At 43.6% G+C, this 26,923-nt stretch overlaps 1 protein-coding gene and 2 long non-coding RNA genes across 4 annotated transcripts in view; 1 reads left to right on the top strand and 2 right to left on the bottom strand.

Moving 5' to 3' along the window:
• The window catches only part of LOC119436514 (G-protein-signaling modulator 2), a 127,324-nt gene that overhangs the window by 64,935 nt on the left and 35,466 nt on the right, over window positions 1-26,923 (top strand). The gene's annotated exons all lie outside the window — the stretch shown is intronic.
• LOC125941296 (uncharacterized) lies at window positions 3,470-8,346 on the bottom strand. The gene is made up of 3 exons (XR_007464188.1): window positions 8,259-8,346; window positions 3,804-3,911; window positions 3,470-3,683 (listed from the first exon to the last, which is right to left on the bottom strand). It is a non-coding gene; the product is annotated as an uncharacterized LOC125941296 (long non-coding RNA).
• LOC125941303 (uncharacterized) lies at window positions 14,276-18,744 on the bottom strand. The gene is made up of 3 exons (XR_007464190.1): window positions 18,617-18,744; window positions 17,164-17,296; window positions 14,276-14,377 (listed from the first exon to the last, which is right to left on the bottom strand). It is a non-coding gene; the product is annotated as an uncharacterized LOC125941303 (long non-coding RNA).

Below are 26,923 nucleotides of genomic sequence, written 5' to 3'. Positions count from 1 at the left end.
CACTTATCGAAGGCCCAAGCCAACGGAGATTTCCCTTGCTCTCACAAGCAGGCCCACTGGTCATCGCGAGAGTATGCAGCATAGCCACGGGAACACTTTTCCTTTGGCGGCGTGTCAGAGAGAGCCACCTCCCACAGTGACAAGCTAGTGGTGCCTTTCTGTATTTTAGCCCTTGGCGCACGCAGGAGCCTCTTTGCTTCCGACGCCACCCCGGGACCAGGCGGTTTATGCAGTGTTTGGTATCACCAGAGGCAAACTTGTTTTAGTTAACTTAGGACAATACTCTGTGTATTGTGCCCGGTGCCTGGTGGTCTTTGCAGGCTGAGCGTGGGCGTGCAATGGTGCGCTAGATTACGCGAGGCGATGGCCAACATAGCCCTTTAGCTAGTTAAGCCATAACCTGCGGCGGTCGGTATTGCTGTGAAGTACAAGACCCCAACAACATGCAAATGCTGCACAGGCATCAGCCATTTTTCAATTGTCAGATAGTTTAACCTGCTGGATTATCAAATACTGACTTTACTGCTATGTGCTCTATAGAAACAACGTAGATAATGGCGTCTGAAATTTCAGGCAATCTACGATGTTCTTGAGTTTCAGGCATGATCCCTATGTGCCATGTTGTAAACAAGGTGGCCATGAACAAAGTCGCCAATCAGCTACCTGTACTCTCATTAAATTATAGAGGAACTTCTCGGCTTTCAGAGTGCCGTACGACAACTGTCGAAGCATCTTTGTTGATCCAGCACCAAACTTGGTTGCCAACGTCTGATAAAACAGCTCCAGTCAGGCCGTGTGCCCAGGCAATGTGGCAATCACAAAATTCACCAGCAAGTGATGTGGCAGCATGATGTCCTGTGAAGTTTGCCACTAATATGTTCATAACCAATAGCTTCACTAGCAATGAGGCCTGAGATCATGCCGCAGGTCATGTCTCAAAATTGAGACGGTCAACTTTAGACGTTCAGAACTTCGGTCGCCGTCATACACTGGTTTAAGAGAGAAGGTGGTGGTGCCGTCAGACCAATATTCAAATAATTAAGCAGTCAGTCGACGACTGTAAATGAATTCTTGTCTTTGGCTTGTCTTGGTATGAGCCATGTTATGGCAGTGACTCTTGATCACCGAAACTGAAATTGTCGATTACACGTTTAAAATTTATTAATTCGTTTCAAATACTTCGAAAACTATGAATTCTGAAATTTGAGACTAGGCGAATATCGAATAGCATAATTTTCGATAATATCAAAAACACTGAATATTTGCACAAGCTAAGCAATACTACCAATATCCAATGTTATGCCAGAGTGATGCTCTGAAAAGGAGCATGAAAAGGAGCTTGAACGGGTGGGAGGCACGAAATGCACATACAGTCGCCGACCGTTTATTCGGACGCTGAAAATTCGGACATGCCGTTTATTCGGACACCTTCGCGGCACCGCCACTCGTCCCATTGAAGTAATGTATAACCACAACCGATAGTTCGGACGCTCTACCGCGCGCCGTTCGATTTTTCGGACTCCGGCGGCCTGGTCAGATGCGACGTCGAACGCCACGATACGGTCACAAGCTGGCCGCGATGTTTACATTTTGCTAGGTTGCCAGCACTGAAAGGGCGCGCTTGCTATGGTTGGATTGCTGGTGTCTAAATCCACGCAGCACCTACAAGTGTCAGTTGCCAATCTCGAAGGCTATACTTTTATTGGCTGCACCTATTGGTTGTCGTGTTTCGGATTTAGCCAGTCAGTATCCATTGACTGTATACGTGGCCAAACAGCAGGCCAGGCCAAGCCAAGCAGTGTGCTCGGCCTTTGCGTTGTCAGTTGTTACGTGACCTAGGCCTTGTTAACAGCTACCTTTCAGTCTCGCTCTTTTGCTTAGTGCAGGGGTTCTCAAGTACGTTCATCCCAGGGAACCCTGCTAAGCTCCATAAAGTGCCAAGGAACCCCCCCCGCCCTCCCGAATTAACCGAATATGACTGATTAGCGCTAGCAGCGGCGAAGGCCTCGCGACATCCTTCACGGCGCGCGTTTTCATCTGAGCACGCTTTGCAACAACGGGCGCACATCCCGATTTTTTTCGCCACTCAGCTGCTGGCCAACAAATTGTCCGTCCATCGCGATGTAGCCGGTGCTTTTATCTTCGACAGCTTTGCACTGAGTCAAAGCGAAAGTACTGCTTGCCGCAACCACTGCGGACAAACCGCGGCTGCTATCGACGCAATCATGGACGGCGACCTTGCGGTTCAGAAGGCAGGCGGCTGACGCACGCACCTAGTCAAAACGAAACTACCTTTCGCTGCAAGAAGTGTGGATGAAACTGCGGTCGCTATCGACGCTGCCATGGGAGGCGACTACACAGTTGTGAAGGCACGCAGCCGATGCGCGCATCGAGTGAAAACGAAACTACTATTTGCCGCAACCGCTGCGGACGAAACTGCGGTGGTTATCGACGCGATCAGAGATAGCGACTACGCACTTACAGAGGCACGCGGCTAGCCGTGGTTATAGACGCGATCAGAGATAGCGACTACGCACTTACAGAGGCACGCGGCTAGCCACCAAAGCGGTGTTAACTCGCGGAGATAAACGCAAGAATAAAGGCTTTAAAGGCAATAGGCGAAGCGCTTCGGCGTTGCTGTCAGTCTCGTGCCGCGTACGATTGCGCTGAGGACCACGGCGATGCGGGACTGCGCTGCTTCGTTTCGGTTAGACGCTACGCCGTTCTTGCTCTCCTGCGGCGCGCATTTGCGATGCTCCGCGGTTTTTTTTTTTTTTCCCCTCCAACGATAGGTCAGTGCGCAGCTATCTGCACCTACCCTTCTACAAATAGGAGAAGGCGCATGGTGGTAAGTACGGCCTCGAGATTCAAAGTGCGAAAGCTTAGGCGCGCTCGCTGCCCGTTTGAGAGGTTGGGGGCTACAAGCTGCTTGCGTATTTATTGCGCAGTTCGCACGTTGCTGTTACGCACTGTGATGTGCTTTTTGCAAGGCATGGGTAATGGAGGTTCTTCGATCAAGCGCACTTGTGTTGGCGTTTTAGACACTTGTCGAGGGCGGGACCAGGGAAAATTTATCAGCTCGGACCGCAAACACCGAGCAGGGGCCTGCGGAACCGTAGGTTCGCGGAACCCACTCGTGAGAACCCATGGCTTAGTGGTGAGGCTGATTCGCTTGTCGTCCGCAGTTGTCGCGTAGTGCGAAATGGCTCCGACGCTCCGTGCCATCTGCGCCGACAAGACGCGGCAATTACAAGACTCTGTCTATAGCGATAGCCAGGCACTGTCGGAAATAAGGCTGACCTGATCGCGTGTAAGCGTGCATCTGTACAGTCGCGCATTGACAATTTTTTCCGTCCACTGGGACCATAAAGGTACTTTTTCTGGCGAATCCTTTTTTTCGGACTCTCGATTATTCGGATTTTTCGCGGTTCCCGTCGAGTCCGAATAAAACGGTCGGCGACTGTAAATACGACACTTGTGCAACAAAACATAAGTCTGTGGAAACTTTCTGCGGCAAACCCAAAATTTAGGAACATCTTTCCTACAGAAATGAAGCAATCACAATGGAAGCATACCAAATACGTCGTTTCTTCCAAACTTGCATCAAAAACTGGTTTTTCAGGTTGCTTCAAGAGTCTGGTAATCCTCTCAAGCAACTGGCCTTCCCAGTCGTCAGATTCCCGCTGAATGAAAAGCAATAGACAGAAGATGAGGCATTGCACGCTCTCCCAGTTTAACAGCTTCACAAACAAGGCAGAATTCGGTGCTAGATGAAATGTAAAAAATCTCATCAGCAGACTCACTTTGTTCACAATAGTCGCAAATTGCAAGCGCTTCTGGATTGAAACTGGCACTTCCTTTTCGGTGCAGCCCACAACCACCACTTTCTTTCGTAAGAGACAATAGCACGCCTGCAAAAATACAATGAGAATGAGATACAGTGTGTTTGTTGGTCAGAAAAAAGTACAAATCTGAAAATCAGTCAGAACATGGGTCAGTGTGTCTAATAATTAGACGAATTAATTGTTGAGCTAGTTGGTCTTGCATTGATGATAAGGAAGATTAGCACAACAAAAAGAAAATGCAACACAATGTCTTCCCTACCTCTGTGCATTGCATTTTCTTGTGTTGCACAAATTTTCTGCATCAGTAATAACTAGGGCTGTGTGAATCCTAGCAGTTTCGAGACAGAATGGAATACAAATCGAATAGTGCCAAAAGTGGCTCGGATTAAATATAATGTATTGAATGCACTTAAACCTCGATATAATGAACTTCAAAATAACAAAATTTTCAATTTAACGAATGATTTACCTTTTACCTTTTGTCCATAGAACACCATGTATTTCAAACTCAATATAACAAAGTGTGTTTACACACAATTTCAGTATATAACAAAATTTCACTGCCGCCACAAAGGAATACCGAAACAATAAAAGGAAACTTCCGCGGATGCAGATGGTCGAATGATTGAACTACAAGTGGCTGCTTGTGAACGCGTCCCTCAAATCACACACTGTGCGACCGAGAGTGACCGCCGAAGTGGAGCAGCGTCAGGTTCCGTATAAAATCCAAGTGTGATAAGATCCTATTGCGCCCCATGCGCTGTATGCTTTTGGTGCAAGTGCAAGCTTACAAGGGTGAGCCGAGAAGGATGGTGGTTTGATGAGCGTCATCTTCCTGCGCGAGCAATGGGAAAGGGGGAAAGCGAAGCGAGCTTGCGCGCTAATGCAATCAAGCGTGCATGAGGGGAGCGGGGGAAAGCAGGTCGGTGCATGTCTCCTTTTGCTATGGCTATCAGCGTGACTGAGTGTATTCGCATCCCGCGCACCCTGTTTTAGAGGTGATCTGTTGCATGTGCAAAGCAGGGCAAGCCAAGGTGGCATGATATCATCAGCGCTGTCTTCCCGCGCGTTGGTAAGTTGTGTAATCTCATGTTCCGGAGAGCCGTTGAAGCGAAAGGCAGACGAAGCCTCGCTGCCCACACTCTTCATGATACTGTCGTCCAACTGCAAGCGACACTATCAGCCGCAAGGGCAGAGTGGACAGCAAAGTATGGTTGGCTTCGCTTCGCAACACTGATATGAAGATATCATCGACACGGCATGAAGTGAAAGCGTCTTTCGTTGCAGACTCTTAAATTCAACAATAGTTTAAGCCAGTTCCATGCCGCACTGACCAGCTCAGATCTCCAGGACCCACTTTGGGCCATCCAGCAAGCCCTGGAAGCTACCGAGAGACAGGGTCGCTGCTGCCCCGGCACAGCCTAGACCCAGGCCATCAAGTTGCAGGATATTCATTAATTAAAGTTGTCTCCCTCACTTCCACGCTTGTGAAATCTGATGAAACAGCGGAGGTCTGCAAGCGCGGGTGCATAGCGCAGTGGGTGTGACGCTCGCTTTCGGACGTGAGTACCCGGGTTAAAATCCCACCTCTCTCTTTTTTTTTCTCTCTCTGTCCCTTTCTTTCTCTCTCTCCCGCTCTCATTTCTCTTTCTCTCGCCCATAGCAAGTTGTGTTGCAATTATCGGTACAATGAAATCATTTGGTTCCCACAAATGCATGTTCTGCAAGCCTGGGTGTATAGCCTAGTGGTTATGATACTCGCCATTGGACCGCGGGTACCCGGGTTCAAATCCCGCCCCGCGAAGAAAGTTTTTTTTTTGTTTTCATTTCTATCGTTTTCTGTCTTTCTCTCCTACATCCCCTCCTCATTTCACTCTCTCCACTTCACTCGAAACTGCAAACACCATCTCTCCGTAGGGATCAACCTCGACCTTAAACAGCCCCGCTGTTAAATAATTTTTTACTCATACAAGTTTGCTGTTTCCAGCTTCCCGATAATTAAGAAAATTTTACAGCTCTTTGCAAGTAAAGAAAGATCCATCAGCAACAGTACTTACTCGCACAAAAGGCAAAATTTGAATATAACAAGATTTCAATATAGCGAAGCAAATCGATGATTTTACCGACTTCATTGTATCGAGGTTTAAGGAGACAGCCTGGTTCTAAAAGTGAAATTTCTTATTTTTCACCCAATCTTGATGAATTTATGCATAGTACTTGATTAGTTTTTCCTGCCAATATGATTAAGTTTTTTGTGCAGGTCAATTATTGCACAAGTTAATTAAAATAATAACATACTATTTTTTCAGGCCTCTATTGGGAGAAAGTAGGAAAATAAAATTTTAATTTTAATACCTGGATCTATAGCCCAAAACGTGATGAGTGCAAGCGTTTTTAAAAAGTGACGAATATAAGTGCCAGTATAATACACTGAAGTTCACTTTTTGTAATGTGGAAATAATGCATCATGAAATAGAGCAAATAATAAAATTTTGAAGCTATAACTTTAAAATCTGCTTGCATTATCGACTTATCGTAAGCCGCGTTCACATGAATGCAACAGTGGCACATCAACTTTCTAGCGCATTGCATCCATGTAAACGGGGCTAATGCGCAAGGAACGCGTGGCACATTAATGTGCCAGACAAGGGTGGATTGAGACGAGTAAGTCGACCTTTGCAGCGCATATAAACGCGATCGCATTGCATTACCAATTATGGGAAGTGCAATTTGCTGTGGATGTGCTGCGCTCGCCAAGCTGCGGCGTGGCGTGACGCTGGAAGCGCCTGGAAGCGCTGCTTTGCCTCCGATGTGCAACACTGTGTGCCGTGGCACCATCGCACCTGTGGTGATGCAGTGCATGTAAGCACTGGCGCAGCATCGCATTACTCATGATGCACTACTGTCGCATTCATGTAAACGTGGCTATACATGCAGCTTTCTACTGCAAAATAATTGGTTCTGTCTGCTATGGGTGCCAAGATATCAACACTGGCAGATTGCAGGATTAAAAAAAAAAAAAATTACTTGTCAGAAATTGCAAAAAAAATAACTTGGGATAAGCGGGACATGGGTCTATGAAGTTAATTTTGTCATTACTTGACCGAAATAGTGATCCGTGAAGCAAGATATATTACAGATTAGAGCAAAAAAAGTTATATATTTAGTAAATGTAAGTTTTAAACATTTAATTTTCTTTCGAGATTTTTGCCCTCCTAGGACCAGGCTGCCCCCTCAAGTGTATTTCTCTAATACGCTTGTGAATAATGTACAGCATTCTAACAAAGAATTTTCAAATCCGGTATTCATAACAATGGAAAGTTTCTGTCATTACACTGCACATTATAAAGCATGCTTTATTAAAAGCACAAAGGGAGAATTAGGAACAACTAAGCAAATTGTTTACAAACTCTGGGGTCTTTGGAGCACATGTGGTCGTGCATTATCATATAAAGCTCATAGAGGTAATATTGTGGGCCTATCATTAGTTGTGGATACCTTCGCAACCAAACCAGCCATGCACATAGTCTTCGGCCAATGTCAGAGTGATAAAAAAAATACAGTTCCTCTAGTTCAAATGGTCGCAGCAGATGGTGCCGCTATTGGATAAAGTATGTTACAATGAAAGGTACTACGTATTTAACCTAATGAGAGGACAAGGTAGAAAAGCTAGTATAATTAATTGTTTTAGGGTGCCCTGAGACTTGCCAGTATTTTTTTTTTTGTTAAGAGGTCCCGGGCCTTCATTTAATGCAAAAAATGAAATGTTGGAAATATCATGTCACTACTCTTAAATATAAACAAACAAATTCTGGAAGCGCAGAACTTGCACTACAAACCACCAACCATGGACTTCGCAGCTAGGCTTGTCTCATGCTTTGCACACAACTGGTGAGTAATGGATCCATTAGGCTTCGCTAGTTTTGTCTTGCAGAAAGCGCTGACGTGGCCAACAAGCATGCCGGAAATTACAAAAACAAATATCGCTCTTCTTGCTACATTTGGTGGCCAAATTAGTATGCCGTCATGCAAATGATGTCAATTATTGAACAGCATGCTGTAAGGTGTCCTAAATTTCAGCCGTATAGTACATTAGGTCTTCAGGCCAGTGACAGAGCCACGAAGCTGCTTGAATTATCAGTGTCTGAATTATTGGTCGGCAACATGTCATACCAGCAGCATCAACAAAACCAGTTTCCAACTGGTTCTGTCGGAAAGTGGCCTCACAGTGGACGCAAGGCACACGCCCATCCACCAGATATCATTACACATTAGTCGGACCAATCAGATGGCTGCACGAGATGTGGACTACATTCACACCACACTGTGTGCATGCCCCTCTCAGGAACTGTTGCAGGCACCACATGCAACTGAGGACATTCTAACTGAAACAAGGGAGTAAATATAAGTGACCTGCTGTTGGGAAGCCTTGGACTCCAGGTAGCTTTCCGTGAGCACAATAATAACCACTTCCGCCCGTAACACCTGCTGTCGAAACTCTTACTTCCGATTGCTTTCCTTGTTTGACATGCTGTCACTGTCTGGAAAAATGAAGAAAAAAGACGTATATTAACATCCCACAGACACTTTTCACAAAACCAATGCATTCGGACATAATGGTTGTTGCAAAAGCACAGAGGCTGCAATCACACTTTGGGTTGCATATACTAGATGCAAGCTCCATAACATTCTTAATTCATGACTGTACCAAAAAGATCAAACTAACCAAGGCTGAATTTGTAGCAATTATTTATTGAATAATTCTTCCAACCATTACATCAAAATTGTGTACGCAGCTACAACAGGCAAACGTCAACATATCAAAGAGTTGTGACATCTTGTGCAGTAGTTTGGTCACAAGCAAGCCATGCTCTCGAAATGGCTTTTTGTCCTTTATCTTTTTAAGAAACGACATACTAACCTTTATATAAAAAAAATATTACACAAAAACAAAACATGCAGATGGCTTTCATGTTTCAGTGGTGTGATGTGCTGTACCGACAACTCAAGGAAAGTTGAGTTTCAAGAGCTAACAGCAAAAGAAGTAAGGGAATCATTGCAAAATGCAGCCCCAGAGACTAATTAATTAGAGTAATTAAATTGACTAAATTCTGGGGTGTGACGTGCCAAAATCACAAAATGATTATGAGACGCCCATAGTGCCTTCAGAATAATTCTGACCACCTAGTATTTTTTAACACACCTAAATGTAAGTAACTTCCATTTTTGCATTTCGGCCCATCGAAATGCGGCTGCCGCGGAGAGGATCCAACCTGTGATCTCGAGGTCGGCAGCACAATGGCATTTATTATTTATTATTTATTTATTTATTATTTCATTCATTTATTTTATTTATTTATTTTCAATACTGCCACTCTCAGTTGAGAGCATAGCCACTAAGCTATTGTGAAGGGACCCCGGAGACTAAACATTAACTAGTGTGCATTTGTTGGTACATCATGCTATAATCAAGACAGCTGCATGTGTCCCTCAAAGGAATTCTTTATTTTGTATTCCTGCTGGGGAAGCTGTTTGCGAGATGCCAACACATAAAGGCAGGTGTTGGCCAGGAGGTACTTTGTGCACAGGTCAGTGAAATCTTTCTCCTTATCCCCTGTTCAAATGACCTGTGTGTTTGTGGAACGAGCTGTCTTTTTTTGTTCCCACTTTTACGACTTCAGCTGTTCGTGCAGTGCGTTCTCGTTGTTGCTGAACAGCTAGCATTCTGGAACTCCTCCTTTTCGTGTAAGCAAACTATTTCTTGAAGCATGAAAGAATAAACACACACACATGTGTAGCTCCCGTGTTGAGCGCGCTACACTCAGGCCCTCTTATGCACCATTTCATACATAGCAGGCAACGCTACAAAGGCTAGAGAGCCTCCTTTCACTGCTCAAATCTGTGTCCAAAAAGTAGTGCACCACATACGAAAGAGGGGTGCAAGTATGTGTTGTCTAATTCAATATAACATTAAGCCTCATACTTTTATGTATGAAATCTTCAACTTATTCACCATTAAAGTGGCACATTTCCACGACCAACGGCCCCAGCCCTTCGCTTGTGCTCATGACTGAAACATGTTATGTTGTGCAATGGCAACACAAAGGTTCTCAAATAATACAATACAGTGAAATCTCGATATAATGAACTTCCGGAGACCGTGGCAATTGTTCGTTATTCTGAAAGGTCATAGTGAAAGCCCCAAAATTAACCATTCCGACCATCAACCGATCAGTAGTACTGAGGATAGCTATTCACAAAAATGTTGCTGTTGGCTCTCGGCCAGCGCTATTGCTTTTTTCTGTAGATTTCGCTGCCATGCACCACCTAAGCACAGTATAGTAAGAGTGGCGGGCGCACAAAAGACACTGATGCCGAGAAACCACTGACAAGAGGAAGCTCCGTGTCGCCTCCAAAGTGCAATGCTTCTCTTTGTTTGTTTTCCCATTTCTTGCCGTCGACACTGCAGCTGTCTCACTCGAGGCAGACATGTTAACTATTCCAAACGCAAGCACATATAAACCACACCGTCTGGAAAGTGCGACCCGTGGCATCCCCGTGAGCATGGAGGTTACATTTTTCCGCGTGCGTAGCTGGCACAGCCACAGGAGGAAGTACAAAAGAAAGAGAGATATGCGCAGAAAGAAGGTGTAAAGAAGGATGAGATTCGTCTCCGTTTCTAGGTGACACCTTTCTGGGTGGAGCGTGCGCTCGTAATACTTGATGTGTCGTCTCTTCCGCAACAGAAAAAAATAAATAAAGAATAAGTCCCCTTCCGCGTTTTTCTTCTCCGGTGCCATGTCAGGTTTTCTGAACCCATACGCCACGGCGTCTGCTGTCTGTACCTTGTCGTCTGCTAGCCTACTGTTCCGGCTGCCGTGAAGGATACACAGAAATCTAACAACACCAGATTTTGAAACATTGATTTGTAGTACTGAGACATTGCTAATGTGACACAGAAACTAATAACGATGGTTATTCTTAAAAGTTTGGTATTCTGAAGTTTGTAGTACTGAAATATCTTTTACACTGAAACTACCATATTTTTGCATGTATAACCCCCGACAAAACTGAAAAAGTTAACGGGTTATACACAAATTTTACTTGAAGGTGTAGCTTCATGGCAGTGCAGCTCACACTGCGGTGTAGCCACACCCCGAGGCAAAGTTCTCCGCCATTTGGTTTCGTTATCTCCTAGAAAATCTCACCATCTGCCCACCACTGCGTGTTGAAGCTCCCTTGTGCCCTCCTTCATGGCCATCCATTCTACTCCTCTTTATGGTGCGTATAGCCACTGGTATAGCGAAGAGTGCATGCGGCGCTGGTGAAATCGCCATTGCTCATGCGAGGGCAGCTCTGGCTGCACTGTCATCCTCTGTCACGTGAATGCTAGCTACGATCACGTCCATCGTGTGAATCAAACTTTATCAGCACCGCGGAAGTAGGGGGGAACAGAGCCGCTGGCCGAAGATACGATGTGGACGAGTAGTGCATTCGTGAATGGACTGTTTTTACAAAGATTTGAGCGTTACATTTATTTTGCGGGTTATACGCACAATATTTTTTTTTCTTTTCCGGCTGTTGTAATTGGGGGTGCAGGTTATAGGCTGAAAAATACAGTATAAGCAGTCAGCAAGGGATATCTGAAAAGTTTGTTAATGTTGTGTTCGTAGTAATGAGGTTTCACTGCATTTGATACAACCACAAGTTGTTAATATATGTGAAGTAGTTATTCTGCAGAAAGTGTCGCAGGTTAAAAACAACTGCACTTTGAAACATGTGGAGCGAGGTTTGTATGACCACAATTACGTTTGGCCTATTCTCCAAAGAGCGGAGGCCACATTGTCGTATCGACGTCAAACGACATTCCACTGAGTCAACGTGGACACTGAGATGCTGTCAAATTCGGCATTCCTACAAGAGGGCGCATTTATATTCTACCTTAACGACTTGCCGGTAACATCACTGTGAAGCCGTCTTTGGAGGCACATGTTATTCAAGGTGTGGGCTAATTGCCGAAGAAGGGGTGCATGCGTATTTAACAAGTTGCCCAAGCCAACCACATCCAAGAGGCTGCTAATTACCAAAGCAAAGTGTTGTGCCTAATGCCAACCCATCAAACCAGTCAAGTGGTTGAAAATTTTGGGGAGCGGCCTTTCTTCTGGCGGCTTGGGTTGTTCATCTCTGCCGGTCATCGCTGGGACAATGATGGCGTATTCGCTTCCCCCTTTCCACTATCATCCTAAAGGCGACGTGTGTGCTTTGCGTTGACCTTCTCCTTGGAGGCGGGTTTGTGATGTCTACATGACCAGCAGATCGGCCGAAGGAACATACCCACTTCCTAGTGAGTGATCTAGGGAAGAGGGATGGTATTTAAGAGACATCCTCTGTGTGTGGCGGGTGCTCTCACAGAATTATTTAGCATGCTCTGTCACCATCTAGAAGTGCTCCGAGAACGATGTGGCTGCGTGCTACGATGGAACTTGTGCTGTGCTCTAAGTCACCAGTACAACTATGCCTTTGCCTTTAAATAAGTTTGCTCTATTTCCGCTTTGTGAATAAACCCGATGTTTCATTCCTCCAACCTCTCGACCTCGCGCTCAACACAAGGAAGCAACTCTCGTCAAGAAGTTCAGCTGGATGACTTGGGCCAGCTCAGCCTCTGTGTGATGCCCGTAGCGTAGGCCAGCTTTTCGAGACGCACTGGCAGCGTAGGCTAGAGAGCACCCTCAGTCTGACTCCGAGACGACAGCACCACGCTAATGGCGCAGCTTCCACGGCATAGCCTACTAAGTATGAAATGGAGCATAGCTCAGAATACAGTGCAAATGGGGCCACTTGCCAACAGTGTCCATGCTGCAAGAAAACTGGAAGGATGGAATTCGAAGCAATGGAGGCGGCCGCGGCTGTCCGTGGCCAGTGCTCTGTGAATCCGACATGCCTCGACTGTCCTGCGAGCCAAAGGTTGGCACTGCAGAGGGCAGGGGCGTGCTGGGTGTGATGGTGCCCGTGCTGCTGGGACTCGATGCACCACCAACACCTGGCGGGCCCTGAGGTGTGCCCAAGCTATCCAACGAGCACCAGGCCTCATAACAATTGCGCTCGAGCAGACACTGCAGCCGGCAACACTGATACAAAAAAGGAGACAAACACAGACCTCGATTTGGTGATACAGTCAAACCACCAATAAAACAAACAGATATACTAAATGGCCAGATATAACAAAATACATATAAATCTGGCTGACCATGCATTACATAAATGAGTACAGAGCTGAGCAGCCCTGTCTACAGCGCGCTGCCAGGCCTCTGCGGAACAAGGCAGTGCCGTCTAACGTTAGCTGCTGGGTTCGAGTTAGGTGTCCACTGCGCACGCGCTGCAAAAAGAGCCTGGTGCTGCTCATCGCTTCCTTGTCCAGTTCCCACCTTGTGCGTTCGCTTCCCGCCGCCACAGCCGCACTGCATGCGTATATGGCTTTAATTACGTTATTACGGCGGCCAGTACAGCACCGTGCCACCGTGTTTTATGCGTGCAACAAGGTGGCCAGGCAAGCAAGCGCACAGCTGCAGCACACGGAGGAAGCTACGGCAGCTAGGCTCAAAGCGCGCACGAGGCAGCCATTTTTAAATGCCGATGGCTATGTGGTAACGCAGATTTAGGGTCGTACTCAATTCTAACGTGCACGCAACTTTTGGACCTGTTTTATCGGAAAAAAAGTGCACATTAGATTCGAGTAAATACAGTAACTGGAACCCAGTGGCTAACGCTAGATGGTGCTGCCTTGCTCCGCAGAGCCCTGGCACACACTCTAGACAAAGCTGCTCACCTCAGTACATACTTGCCAACCCGTGAACGTAAAAATTACTAAAGTTCATAAGAATTTCACTGACACACACCGAAGGGTGTGCAAAAGGGGAATAGCACGCTTTCTATCATTGTTGTTGTTATTATTATTATTATTATTATCATTATCATCATTATTATGTTATCAATTATTATTATTATTATGACAGGAACTTGTTTGGATAAACTTTGAAGGAAGCTTCGGAGACTACCGAGTGAAATTTTTTCACAAGGTTAGTTCTCGTGAAACTTGACACAAGATTAGTAAAATCGGAAAACAAGACCAAATTAGTAAACTTTACAAAACGTTTGGTACAATTGGTGGGCATGTGAGTGTTGTACAGGCCCAAATAAACGGAAAATGGAATATACGAAAAGATATCAGCACGAGCGAAGCAAATATTTGTTTGCTCGCAGCTCGAAATATGTATTCTTGTTGTAAAAATGTCACACTCAGCAAGTGAAACTTAAGGCGGCACATTCTTTCATAGTAGTTGACCTTTAAAGCTCTTTAGTAGAAGGCACTGTTAGTATAAGAAGTTTTCTTTTTTTTTAACATTCCTTATATGATTCGTGCAAGCACTCACAAATTCTTTGTCTTGGGGGTGGGCACTAATTACAATGAAAGGCCGATGATCTGGGCACAGTAAAGGCGTAGCACTGTCCGCTTGTGCAACAAGGGCCTGTGGCTATAAAGAAAAATGAGAAATAGCACATTAGCACTTGCCTGATACACTTAAGGTATAAGAGTACATTAAGTCAGCACTGCAATACAGCCAGGCAATCTTCCAGCAGTGAAATAGAAATGCACTGCCCTAACAAAAGATCTTTCACAGATGTATGCCAATCTGACAACTGATACATCAAAGACAACAAAGACGTATAAGTGCACAACGTTCAGAAGAACAGTCGACTTCCGTTAATCTGACCCTATGGGATCAAAGAAATTGATCGAATTATCCAATGGATTGAATTAACAAGATGCAGAAAAAACACCATTTGTCCTATTCTAACACTCCCACGAATCAAACACACGCCCATTTTCTATGTGTCCAAAGTAGAAAACTAGCGTAGCAGTGACTTTAAAGCTCCTAAACAAAGTAGAAATGTTAGCTTCGCCACATGGTTTTTGAAGTCAGCTCCACCGCAATACATCCAGGTTATGTGGCAAAGCATACGACTATTGCGACGGCGGTTTTGGTTTCGTGTCCGATTGCACCGCGCTGGCAATTTTCACCACAAACTCTTTAAAGTAAAGAAAGGTGCACATTTGAGTCAAGTAAATACCGTAATCAGACATTGTGAGCTGCGTTGATTGCTTGAAATCTTCCTAGGACGGGTCAAACATAGGCGTTTTCAACAATAGATGTGTGTTCAATGCATTCACTGTCCCATAAGCTAGTCTAGTTATGTAGCAGTTTTACAACCTGTAAATTTTCTTTGCAATAGGCCTGTTTACATGTATCTACGGTACACAAGTCCTTCGGGAGATTTTTCTTCTTTTTCCACAACTTCCAATTTTTTTTTTTTTGGCAATCGTTTATTTAGCATTTTCAGAAGCTAGTCATATAGCAGCCATTCATTCTTAGAAAGCTTCTTAACAAATTATGCACTAAAGATGTTGAAAGGCTATTCGTGCAGTTTTTAAAGTGGCAATTAGTGATTTTGTCTTTAAAACTGATTCTAATTTTCTCTGATAGATAGCTGTCTTTTTCTTACTTGTCAGTACAAACGTGGTGCCTAATTATACCAGACTATTCCTGTTGTAAATGCACATGTCTGCATTTGTCTATTCAATATTTTATTTGATATTACTCACTATATTCATATTCTATTCATATTTGAAAATTTTGATACTTGAACACCTCTACATATAAGCGAACTTAAACAAAACTTAATCAGCTTAACACAGACAGTACATTGCTCTAACGTTTGATGAGGGGAGTAAGCCAGGCAGAATGTTCATGGATGCGAAGTTGCGTTGTATAGTTTCATCTATGATCAACAACGAACTAGCCCACACACAACTGTTGATTACGCTGAATGTTCCTGAAAGACTCAACACACCTGGGGGTTGCAGCTTTGTCAAGCTGTCCTAAACATAAGACAGCCTTTTCTGCAGCCCCTCTGTCTTCGTGTTCGTTTCAAGACGAAAATAAATTATTGTTATTATTCTTCCCACCCACAAACATTATTGGTTAAACATGCGCTGCAAAGAAGAGTCACAAATACAGTTTCTCATTCATCGTCGAGCACATTAATAACCGGAGGAAGTTCTGTTGCCCTAATGCACCAGAATGAAACAGTCCCTGTTGTGATTGTTCAAGAAAGGAGCCTATACATCTCTACAACATACAAACTGAATACTAAAGAGTAATACTTAGAATAAAAGATTTTAAATCAGATGATGAGAGCTCCAACTGCCATTGGAGCAGTTAGAGCTTTTCAACGCCATTGGAGAAACCCACAACCAGGAAATTGCTAAGGGAGCAAGTTCACTTACCTCACATTTACCCTTGTCAGTGTTGCATTTAGCTTTAAAGCATTCTATAAAGTGGTAGTGTTTTAAAAAATGTTGCAGTTTTGCCCGAAAGACGATGCATCGATTGCGATAGTAAATTAGCAGACAGCTATATGAACTGAGGATAGTAGTTTTATCGGCCGTATAAACTTGTAAAAATTTGCTCACTAAGTAAATTAACGAGCACGGTGTCACGCGTGCCCAGGTAAACATGAACACATCCCGCTCGATGACAACGGAACTGGCTGTTAAAACGCTGGAGTTAGTAAGTGCAGCAGCAACAAGCGAATTGACCTTCGTGCCGTCTCTCGCTTCAACGCGAACTAAACGTCGAAAGCACAGCGCACACGAGGCTACCGACACTATACTCGCAGACAACTTTCTGTGGTTCCGAAGGGAAAGCTGCGGGCACGTGAAGTAGAACCCCCACCCCCCTTGTGTCTCGCGTGTGACAGAAGTGTGCTCCCGCCCCGCCTTTCTCCCTCGCACGTGCGAGATTTAGCCGCAATCGTCGGCTTACCCTCACAACTTTTACTCGCACGTACAGTGTACGCGCGCGACGATGTTACCGTGTTCGGACTTTATACGGAACCTCACAGCGAGCGACCACGTCCGCAGCGACAGCAGAAATGCGCTTGGAGTGTCCATGTAATTGGTATCGCAATAAAACACTTAAAATTTTCGTTGTGCAAGAAAATGATGTGCATATTTTCACTTTACTAGAGGTGCAGCTCGCACCCAGGATGGAGGTGAAACTTTATTATTTACCTAATCTTTCAGAGTAGCCACATGGCAACAACACTGCAATACAAGTTGTTTTTTTTCCGAACTCTCATCCTCAAGTAGACTTCAGTCCTGTAAGGAAAGCCGATTTATCTCCACGATCTTACTCGCATCTTATATGGCACACAGAGGTTGTTATCGTATGTATTTAAAGGAAAGTGGTATGCTTACATTGGCCGCATTCCCAAATGCCACTTCCTTGCACTGCCTCAAGATGCCGTAGATATCATTGGCAACCGTTCTACAGAGCGAGTCTCCCAAGTACGAACACTTTCTTCTTCTTCGCCATCACTTTCACGCGAACCTGGGAGTGTTTGAAAATAAGGTAATGTTAGCAATCGCCAAACAATCAGGAATTCCAAGCAACTTAAAATTTTCAGATATCCAGAGGTGGTTGCAGGAAGTTGCTCGCCAATGAAAGGAGCCTATTTGAGACGAGGGAGGGAGGGGCGTTATTACCTGTTTCTTATGACAAGGCCCCAGTATTCAACAGCATCAAATCACGATTACTTAAATGTTGCTCATTCATAAAACCAAGCCAGTCATATCTCTGCCGATAAGCACAGGTTTCTGCCATTTTATTAATATGGAAACATATAGCAGATGTTGCTTATAATGCAACGCACTTGCAGACAGAACTACACGGTTCAGACATGAGATAACTGAAGGGTGCTATGTTCCTTGGTTAGAAGAGAGGAAGTTGGTCCAGATGCACACTGGAATATAGCATAGTAAATAAAGTATGCAAGAACGTTAATCATATCCATAACTAGCCCATGGCTATGAACCCAGGTGCGTCTATCCTCACTTATTGTATACCGTTTTTTTTTTCCCCGGATGAAATAAAAATTTCATTTTATTTCAAAGAAGCACTATTTGTTTTTTACTACTTATGTGCTGCATAATAATATGCTACACTGACTTGAAAATGTATTCCTTGTGTTCTGACAACAACCAGCTACATCCTCTTATATAATAATAATAATATAATAATAATATAATAATAATATAATAATAATAATATAATAATAATAATACCTGTTTAAGACACCATGGCCATAATAATTTCACACTAAAGGTAAAAAAAATATTTTTGTAACCTAGTTGGCCTCCCCGTTGGGCCTCTATCTTCCATGAATACACAATACAGTGGCGCACCGACAGGGGGGGAGGGGGTTTCGGGTGTAAACCCCCCCTGAGGCCGAGTTAACCCCCCCACGCGTCCAGCTCCACCTGTCCAACGTGTACCTTCAGTGCTCTGTTCACAGTGTCATTACAATTCAGAAGGTGGCCTGAGGTCGAATGTTCTTGATTAACAAAAACACTCTATCACTGTCTTGTATTTATTCATTCACTCTTAAATTACTTTGAGTAAAATACTGAAGAAATAAACATCATCATCCATAGTGTCAGTATATTAGTATAATTATTAGGCATTTTTTGCTGTTGGATTCCTCTGGCTAAAGCAAGGAAATTGAATATTATGCAAAGTGCTAGCTTCCCCCCCCCCCCTCCTGACGAGATCCTGACACAATACTATTCATAAAATGCTGCTGATAAGTCATGCAGCAAGACAGCTTCACTACTGTAAAAATCAAATTTAAATGAGTAAATTGATCTATACCTTGTTGTACTTCGTGTGCTTTCCTCCAGTCAATGTATTGTATAGAAGCAAACTGAATGGCAAGATGGTTAGGAGGCCAAGACTTCATGAAGTTCACAGGAATGACAAACTTGCCAATGTAATCAGCAAGCTTCACCTGTATGACCAGATATTTAAACAGTGTCAGAAAAGACGTTTACAAAGAAACTTACGCACCTCCGAATTCTGGACAAGCTCAGCATCTACAATGCAATTTTGTACTAGCAAAGCATGGCTGTTAATATGATATGAAGTACATAATATGAAGTACTGTATTTTTGCCCGTATAACCTGCACCAAAAGTTCAAAAAATTTAACAGTGAAATTGGGGGTGGGTTACATGTGAACTTTCCCTTAAGGTGTGGCTTCATGGCAGTGTGGCATGTGCTGCCGTGAAGCCACACATCAAGGCAAGTTTCTCCATCATTCAGTTTCGTTATCTCCTTGGGAACCCCACCCTCTCCCCACCTGTAAGGCCTCATGCTTGTTTCGTATACTTTCACAGCATCACGACTTGCCCACTTGTTATGTGTACAGAGCAGGGGTCCTCTCCCCTACACGTCCGGCTGGCAAGTGCTTGGATTTTCTTTTCGTTTTGAGTGCTCGGAGAAGTCCATGTTATGTCGAGTGACGAGTCACAGTGCACGCCATTGAGGGATAGTACGGATGCGAATAACGAATTCGGAGAATGTGGTCCTTTAAATAGAGTTCGCATTCTGCCGATGGCCATATGGGCAAACGTCGAGTGAGACTGGTGTACACGGCGCCTTCTCCCAAACTCTTTAGTGGCTAGAGACACCGCCCAGGTTTGAAATGGCCTGGCAATTAATTGTACGTGCCTAGCATATCCCACCTCAACCGTTACTCACAAGTTGGAATGGGAAACGTAGTTGTGAAAGAGAGAAAATAGCCTTGTTTTCTAATATCTTTACTTTTAAGAGTAGGCTCGTTGCTATGGGCTGTGGCCTACCAAACTTTTCCTCTCATTGACAATTGCGTTTGTAGGACGGGCCATCGGTGCTACCGCCATTTTTCTTTGTCTGCTTCAGTTATATTAATCCAGACGATATCCTGTCCCTCAGTCTGGGCTGAAATCAGGATTGTTAATATAAACCAGTAAGGCTCCGGACAAGGTACATTAAAAGGAATCTGGGCTGTAATCATATTTGCTGATCGATCAACGAGGCACCATCTGGGCTCCAACAGTTATTGAAATAGTCGAAGAGTAAGACACGGAAGTTGTAATTCATTTCGTTGTAATTCATTACGTACAAAAGTTTCTTCTCCATTTAGTCTACATCACATCCTATCAACATTCGATCATCATTGCCGATCATCATCCAAGAAACTTCATATTTCAACGAAGAACGGATCAAATAAGAACCGGACATGAAACAAATACTCCACCCCTGCGTGTTGAAGCTCCTTCATGGTCGGCCATTCTCCTCTTCCTTAGGGGTCACTATATTGTATTAAGTAGTTAGCAAATAGCACATGCAGCACCGGCGAACTAGAATTCAGAATCACGATGAGCTGCGCTCAATGAGCATCCTTCACAGCGCAGCAAATGTTGAAGATCATTAGTATCGCCAAGAGGGGGACCAGAGCCGCTGGTCAAAGAAACGATGTAGACGAATCGTGCATCCGCGAATGAAGACTGCTTTTTGCAAATATCTGAGCATTGTTGTATGCAGTCAGTTCTGTGGTTTATACACACAGATCTTTTCTTTCTTTTCCAGCTGTTGTAAATGGGGCATCAGTTACACGCGGAAAAACAGTATATGCAATAGGCTTTAGGTGTGGCAATTTAATAAGTTAGTTCTAAACTAAACTATTTTACACAGCTAGGGATACTGTTTACTATCAACGTCCAGAAAGAGAGAAGAAATAATTTTTTAGCTACTTAGAGTGGTTAACAAAGAAAGGGCACAGGCAGAATCAAAGCAATGTTTGCATCATGGCATTATTTGAAGTCAGTCAAGCAATCTTTCAAATGCTCAAATGTCACCTGTAGTAAAGGTGTGTTAGAAACAAGAAGTGATAAGTAGTCCGAATCATCTAACTTGCACGCCAGCCAATGCGACCAGCTTAGCCATATATGAGTGAGCAATTTATTTGAGAAAATCAAATAACATTTTACTGCTGTGCAGCAAAATTTAGAAAAGAGAAAGAAATAATTTAACCAAATCACATACCTCTTTATTGGTGTATGTGGTGTTCCCATATCTTGCCGTTACCAAGGGAAAAATATGCAATTTTGAATGGCATCATTCAATTTGTTCTGCCAGTCATCACCAGGTACAATGTCATCTTGGTCCTTTCAGAAGATATAATTAAGATGAATGTTATTACGCTACATGAGCATTTAACAGTAAATTAACAATAATCAAGTGTCACTGACAATTTGCAGGAGATCTTCAAACCTAAGCAGTCAAAATTTTGTAAAAGAAGCTCAGCAGCTACATCCGTAACACTTGTACAGGTGCATCTTGTGGCGAGGTGCACATTTACAGCTAAATAACTTCACGAAATTTGCTAGTAAAGGCTTGCTTAGATTTAAAATTCCTTTAGAGATTGGGCTTATTTGCAAAGATAAAGGCAACTGTTGTTGGAGGCCAACATATATGTTTGAGCGCATCCTTTGAGATATCAAAAGCTGCCTTTCAGCCCGCCTCATTACCCTATGCTGCACATCCTCTCTTTAATTTGATTGACAAGTGGGCAAACCAGCGTTTTCAGCCTTCCTGCTTATACGCCCATATCAGTTCTTGTGCTCCAAGATATGGTGTTCCTTACTACCCATCTCATACATTCACAAAGGATTGTGGCATGGATTTTCGAGACATCTTTGATACCTAGTATTTCAGAGCACACCGGGGCTGGCTGATACAATGAGATGAGACAAAATTGGCTTGCCTCTGAAAATTACTGGCGTAAGCAATTTTTGATATAAATAAAATGTGTACTGTGCAAATATACATAAAAAAACACATTACTATCACCTTAAGGGATAGTAAATTATACCTATTCTAAATCTATAGCTGCAATTTGTGTTTGCCTAAAAAACGCAGCTGCAACAATGGCATTTTCACACCTACAAGTGTCTACAAAAAAATGGGGAAGCTCAACTTGAAAAGCCTGCTGTGTCTTTTCTTGTACGACTATTAGTTGCACTTTAAAACAGCAGCATACAGTTCAAGACAGCAGAACATCATGAGCTTATAAATTTTAAACATGCCTGTACACGTTTGAATGGACTATTTGACTCGAAATTTAATTTATTTATTGCCTAAGATGCTGAAAGTGGAATTCAAAAAGGATGAAGCACACTTGCTTAAGCATTTGAATTAGCAAACATTTTTTTTTTTTAGCTAAAACTGCTTCTTCACTGTACTATCCTATCTTTACATTCACTGTTTGTTGAGTGTGTCTTGGTCATTACACCCAGCATCCATGTGAAAATAACACTCATTTATGGTGCCTGTAAAAATTACAATGTGGCCACATCCATTTAATGAGTAATCAATGTTGTACAGCACAGTCTGATGCTCGCTAATGCTAAACTTGGCCACTGTGAAAAAAGAAATGAGGAAGATGCAACTGCGCATGGTTCATCAATGTATAAAACAAAAAACAAAAAAATTAAAGATAAATGAAAAGAAATAACATGTGCACAGTATCCCTCAAGTTTGTCACACATCCATTGACTGCTACTGTAAAAGATGCCCAGCGTCCACCTTCAGGGAGTCAAAGTGTGCAGCGAAAATCTAGAGTGACATGCTGTTGACTACCTTCTATGCCACACAGGGCTGGCAGCCAGAACAACATGATGTAACTGATATCAACATCACTCTGCACTCAATGCTTCAAATACAAACTGTACAAAGCCACAAGCTCAATGTAGAGCGCAAGGACAGAAATGTGACATGCTCCTGCAAAAAGAATGAAGTTATCAACTTGCGGCAAAGGAAAAGTGAAGTCTGTACAAAGTACACAACTGTTTTGTGTTGGAAGGCTAGATGGTGCTACCATCTAGCCTTTTTGTATGCTGTTAAAACAAAATGACAATAAGTCAACGTGGAAAGACAACGTACATGGATATGTACTGAAATTTGGGAATTAAAAATTAGCAAAGTGGCATGATGCATGATACTTTGATATATTTCCTTGTTCCATGTCAGACCTTACTTTGTCCAGACCCTCTATTTCTTTATTCATGCGACTTTTTTGTTTTTTATTCACTTTTTTCTATGCACATGTATGTAGTCACAGTCTTCTTTCTCAAGTTGACATGCCTTCCTTTTTTTGACCGAGAGACCAGATGGGGGATCTAGAAATAGTGCGGCTTATGGTGCAATGTGGTTAATTTGGTACTATCTTGGCGCTAGTTATGCTCATCCATTCATTTGAGTAATCCGCGACTAAGTTGCTTCTGTCTCGTTGAGACCTATATTTGATACCTTCTTCAGGCTCGAACGACACTTCAAAGGAATTGCCCCTTTTGTTAAAAAGACAGGTAGCTAGATCCCAGATACACCAACCGCATAAAGTCAGCAACAAGACTGTCTCAAAAAATAAAAATGTATAACGAGGCTCGGTGAGCCATGGCATGGGGAACATGCAGTGAGTTTGCACTATATGCGCAAGAAAATGTTGTTTGTGCGGTGTCACCTTCTATAAGTGATCAAACATTAACCTTGGTAATGTTTGACAAATTCAGTGTTTTTCGCACAATGAAGATCAATTCTAACAGCTGCTCTGCTGTTTCCTTCATATTGCTCAAGGTTACTCGTTCAGAGCTGGAAAGCGATGAACCCAGATAACATTCGTAAATCACAGTTCTTTTGCACCTGGTGGTAACAGCACCAGCCACCATTTAGCCACATTGCTTCCCATCCCAGTCACAGCTTCCATAATCCGTCATGCTGTACATCGAATGCTTGACTTTGCTGGCGGGAAACTTAAAACTGTTCTGCAGTAGCCTATCTTTGTCCCACTGTTTGTGCCGTTTTTCTGATGTTTGAAACTCGTCCTTTAACTGTAATTCTTTCTGCACTAATTAGACCTTTAATTCAAACAAATGCAACTGAATTTGGAGTAAACTAAGCTGTCCACTAATGCACAGAAACTAGGTGCATGGAGTGTTTTATAATCCCTTTATGGAGTTTTGAACGCCCTGAAAACTTTTTTATAATAAAGGTCATTCAAGGTTTTCAGGATGTTGTTTGAAGTTTGTAGTGTAGCACCCTTTGGACAATTTAGTAATGAAAATGTTAACACAGATAAAATACAAAGATAGAACAGGTTATTGCAAACAACATAGGAACCATGTTCAAGGAACACTTCCATGACATACCAAAAATACTTGTGCTCCCAAAACCTCAAGCTGTGCTTTGAGCTTCCTTGCATGTTCATCTGCTTCACTACGTGCATAACTTATGACAATGTCCTTCTTCGAGACCTCTTGTATTGTGAAGCCAGTACTGCAAACAGCAGTAAAGAGAAAAAGAATGTCAGCACAGCAGCAAATGGATGGCTGGCAAAGAAAACGTGTTCATTAAATAAACGTAATTGTACCTGTGCTTTTGCGCTTTCTGCAGTCCCTGTTCCCCCGCAATGGAATGGTGTGGTAGCCTGTTTGCGGCAGCTGTATGGTTACGACGCCTTGACAAATCACATCCCAAGCAAGAGCGCCTGCTCTTGGGCATTGAGAACAGGCCAGCCATTCCTATCACAGAAGGCGAACTCTCCATCTAAAAGCTATGTGAACACGCAAACATTAAAAAAAAAAAAAAAAAAAAACTCGGCATCAGCTAAAGATTCCCCAGAGAAATAGAGGTACAAGACTGCCACCCCAAATTATCACTTACCTGCTCATTTACTCGGAACGAAGATCTGTTACGCTGAGGTTCCGATCAGCAAAGACAAAGCCAATAACAGACCCGCCAGCTTTTCTAACCCCAATTCGCCATCGATCTGGAACCAAGGAGTAATATACGTAACAATTATACAACTACAGGCCATTTAGTTGTGCATCAAGGCTACACATGTACTTACCAAAGTTCCTCGTAATAAACAGAGCGTTGGTGCCTTTCAAAACATCGATGGCGTTTATATGCTCTTCCTGGTGCTTCAACACTGGAATCCTAAAGGAAGACAAGCTTTTCACACCCTTAAATACAAGCAAATGTTCACCGGCTTTTGAAGCGATCGGCAATTGGATCGTTATGGTGCAAATATAAAGCACATTTTATCCATTCATAACAAATTTCTGCTCTCTTCGTTCATTAACTAAAACACAGGATGCAATACAGGGGTCGCAAACGCACCTTTCTTGAGTCAGGAACAGAAAGTCGCGGTGGAATGTTGGCAGCTCATGGGCCATAAGTTCCCTCACATCTTTGAGGTTCACGTTCACGTCGGACAACCTAATCACACCCAAGACATCGCTTTTCTGACTATTGTTATGTCAGCTTCCCCAATCACGTGAACTCCAACCAGGAGGGAGCTCATGATCTGCGGGAAAAAAAAAATGCAGAACGCCCGTGATCGCCAAAATTTTCAGATAAGCACACGACTACGACGATTAGATAGCGCAGGCCGCTAGAATGAACTGACTTTGGTCCCTCTTCTTGTCACGCACGAACAAAGAGAAGTCTGATTTCAACAAGTGTAGGTCAAATATTGCATTTCCGCGCGCAAACCTTTCGTAAGTAAACTCAGCAGTAGGCTCGTAAAGTCGAAGTCACGCGTAACATCGATTAAAGAACCCACTTACCAGGTGCAGTAGCTCTCCCCGGCGTCCAGAGCGATCGCGGCTGGCTCGTTACGAGCACCAACTTGTGCTAACGGCCGCACGAAAGAAAGTGCAGGTTTCCGTACTGCCAACACCGGCTACACGCGACCACAGACTGATGCGTGTGCGCGGGTTGTAGGAAAACGCAAACCTGTGACGTCACGCTTGTAAACATGCCAACGTTGCCAGCCCTTTCTCAATTTGAGTCCTTTCAGCATCTGCGAACGGGCGCAGTGCGCATGCGCTACAGCGCGCACCGCACCACGCGCGCAATACCTAATTATAGGCCACGGTGACAAAGACTTGCGTACTGTGTACTCACCTTCCGGGCATACCTACACCCCTCCGTACAGGTTTTCCCACCGGATTTTCCCGCAACCAGGCCTGTTACGCTCCAAACGGCACGCCAAACATCCCTTCAGTCGATTGAACCAGCTATCAGCAACCGACGGTTATGTAGCAAGGAAGCACTCGCACACAGTCCCATAAAAGCACCACCACACCACAACAAAAATTCAGAGAAATGTTTTTTTTTTATTTTCTGCTACAGTCCAATTCGAAATAAAAGAAGGAGCACCACACACATACACACACATCGCTTTGCACTCAACTGCTTCAAATACAAACTGTACAAAGCCACCAAGCTTCAATGTAGAGCGTAAGGACATAAATGTGACATGCTCCTGCAAAAATAATGAAGTTATCAACTTGCGGCAAAGGAAAAGTGAATCGTAACAAGCTCTTCACACGGTTGGCTAGCATCAAATGCGGCTGCACATTCAGTAGCAGCTGCTCACCAAGTGGCGCAAAAAGTGCAGCACAGAATTGATAAAAACAGCTTTCCTTGCTGAAGGCACGTAGTAATAATAATCTCATTGAAGCTTTTGAAAAAGAGAAGGCATTTCAAAGGCCGCACTTTGCAAAACCATTTGCTGGATGGAAGAGTCCACACAACGTAACTCACGAGTGTGTAGTTTTTTCTGCATAGCACCTCTTTATCAGTTATAAACAGCAAAAAAGGAGCAAGTACGTGCACTCAAGAACAATGAAATCAAACTGAAGGCGTGCTTGTCTTGTGCCCTCAATCGCATTCAAGAAAAACCTCGCAGAGACAGGCCATTCTACAAGGCTGCTTGAGACATTTACAAATGATAAGAAATTGAAAGAAAGAAAGGCCATGCACTATTTCTGCACATCTCGGTGTGTAAATGTATGCTACGCACAAAATGTGTACAACATGTGCTACATATATCCACTATGTTTAGCACCATCTGAGTGAATGGCTATAGATACGAAAGAACACCTCCGACCACATCGCACATATGGCAACAACGAGCAGCATGCAACAACACTTGCCTTACTAATGCAAACTTGCTACACAGTGCATGAAGTACACAAGAGCAGCATCAACACGCTATGATTAAAAGTTAAAATGCTACATGCAACAAAAAAAAATGCTAATGTGTATGTGCTATATACATGCATAACATTTT

This window comes from Dermacentor silvarum, chromosome 1 (genome assembly GCF_013339745.2).
Source record: "Dermacentor silvarum isolate Dsil-2018 chromosome 1, BIME_Dsil_1.4, whole genome shotgun sequence".
Taxonomy (NCBI): Eukaryota; Metazoa; Arthropoda; class Arachnida; order Ixodida; family Ixodidae; genus Dermacentor; species Dermacentor silvarum.
This window is presented reverse-complemented; position numbering and strand designations above follow the sequence as displayed.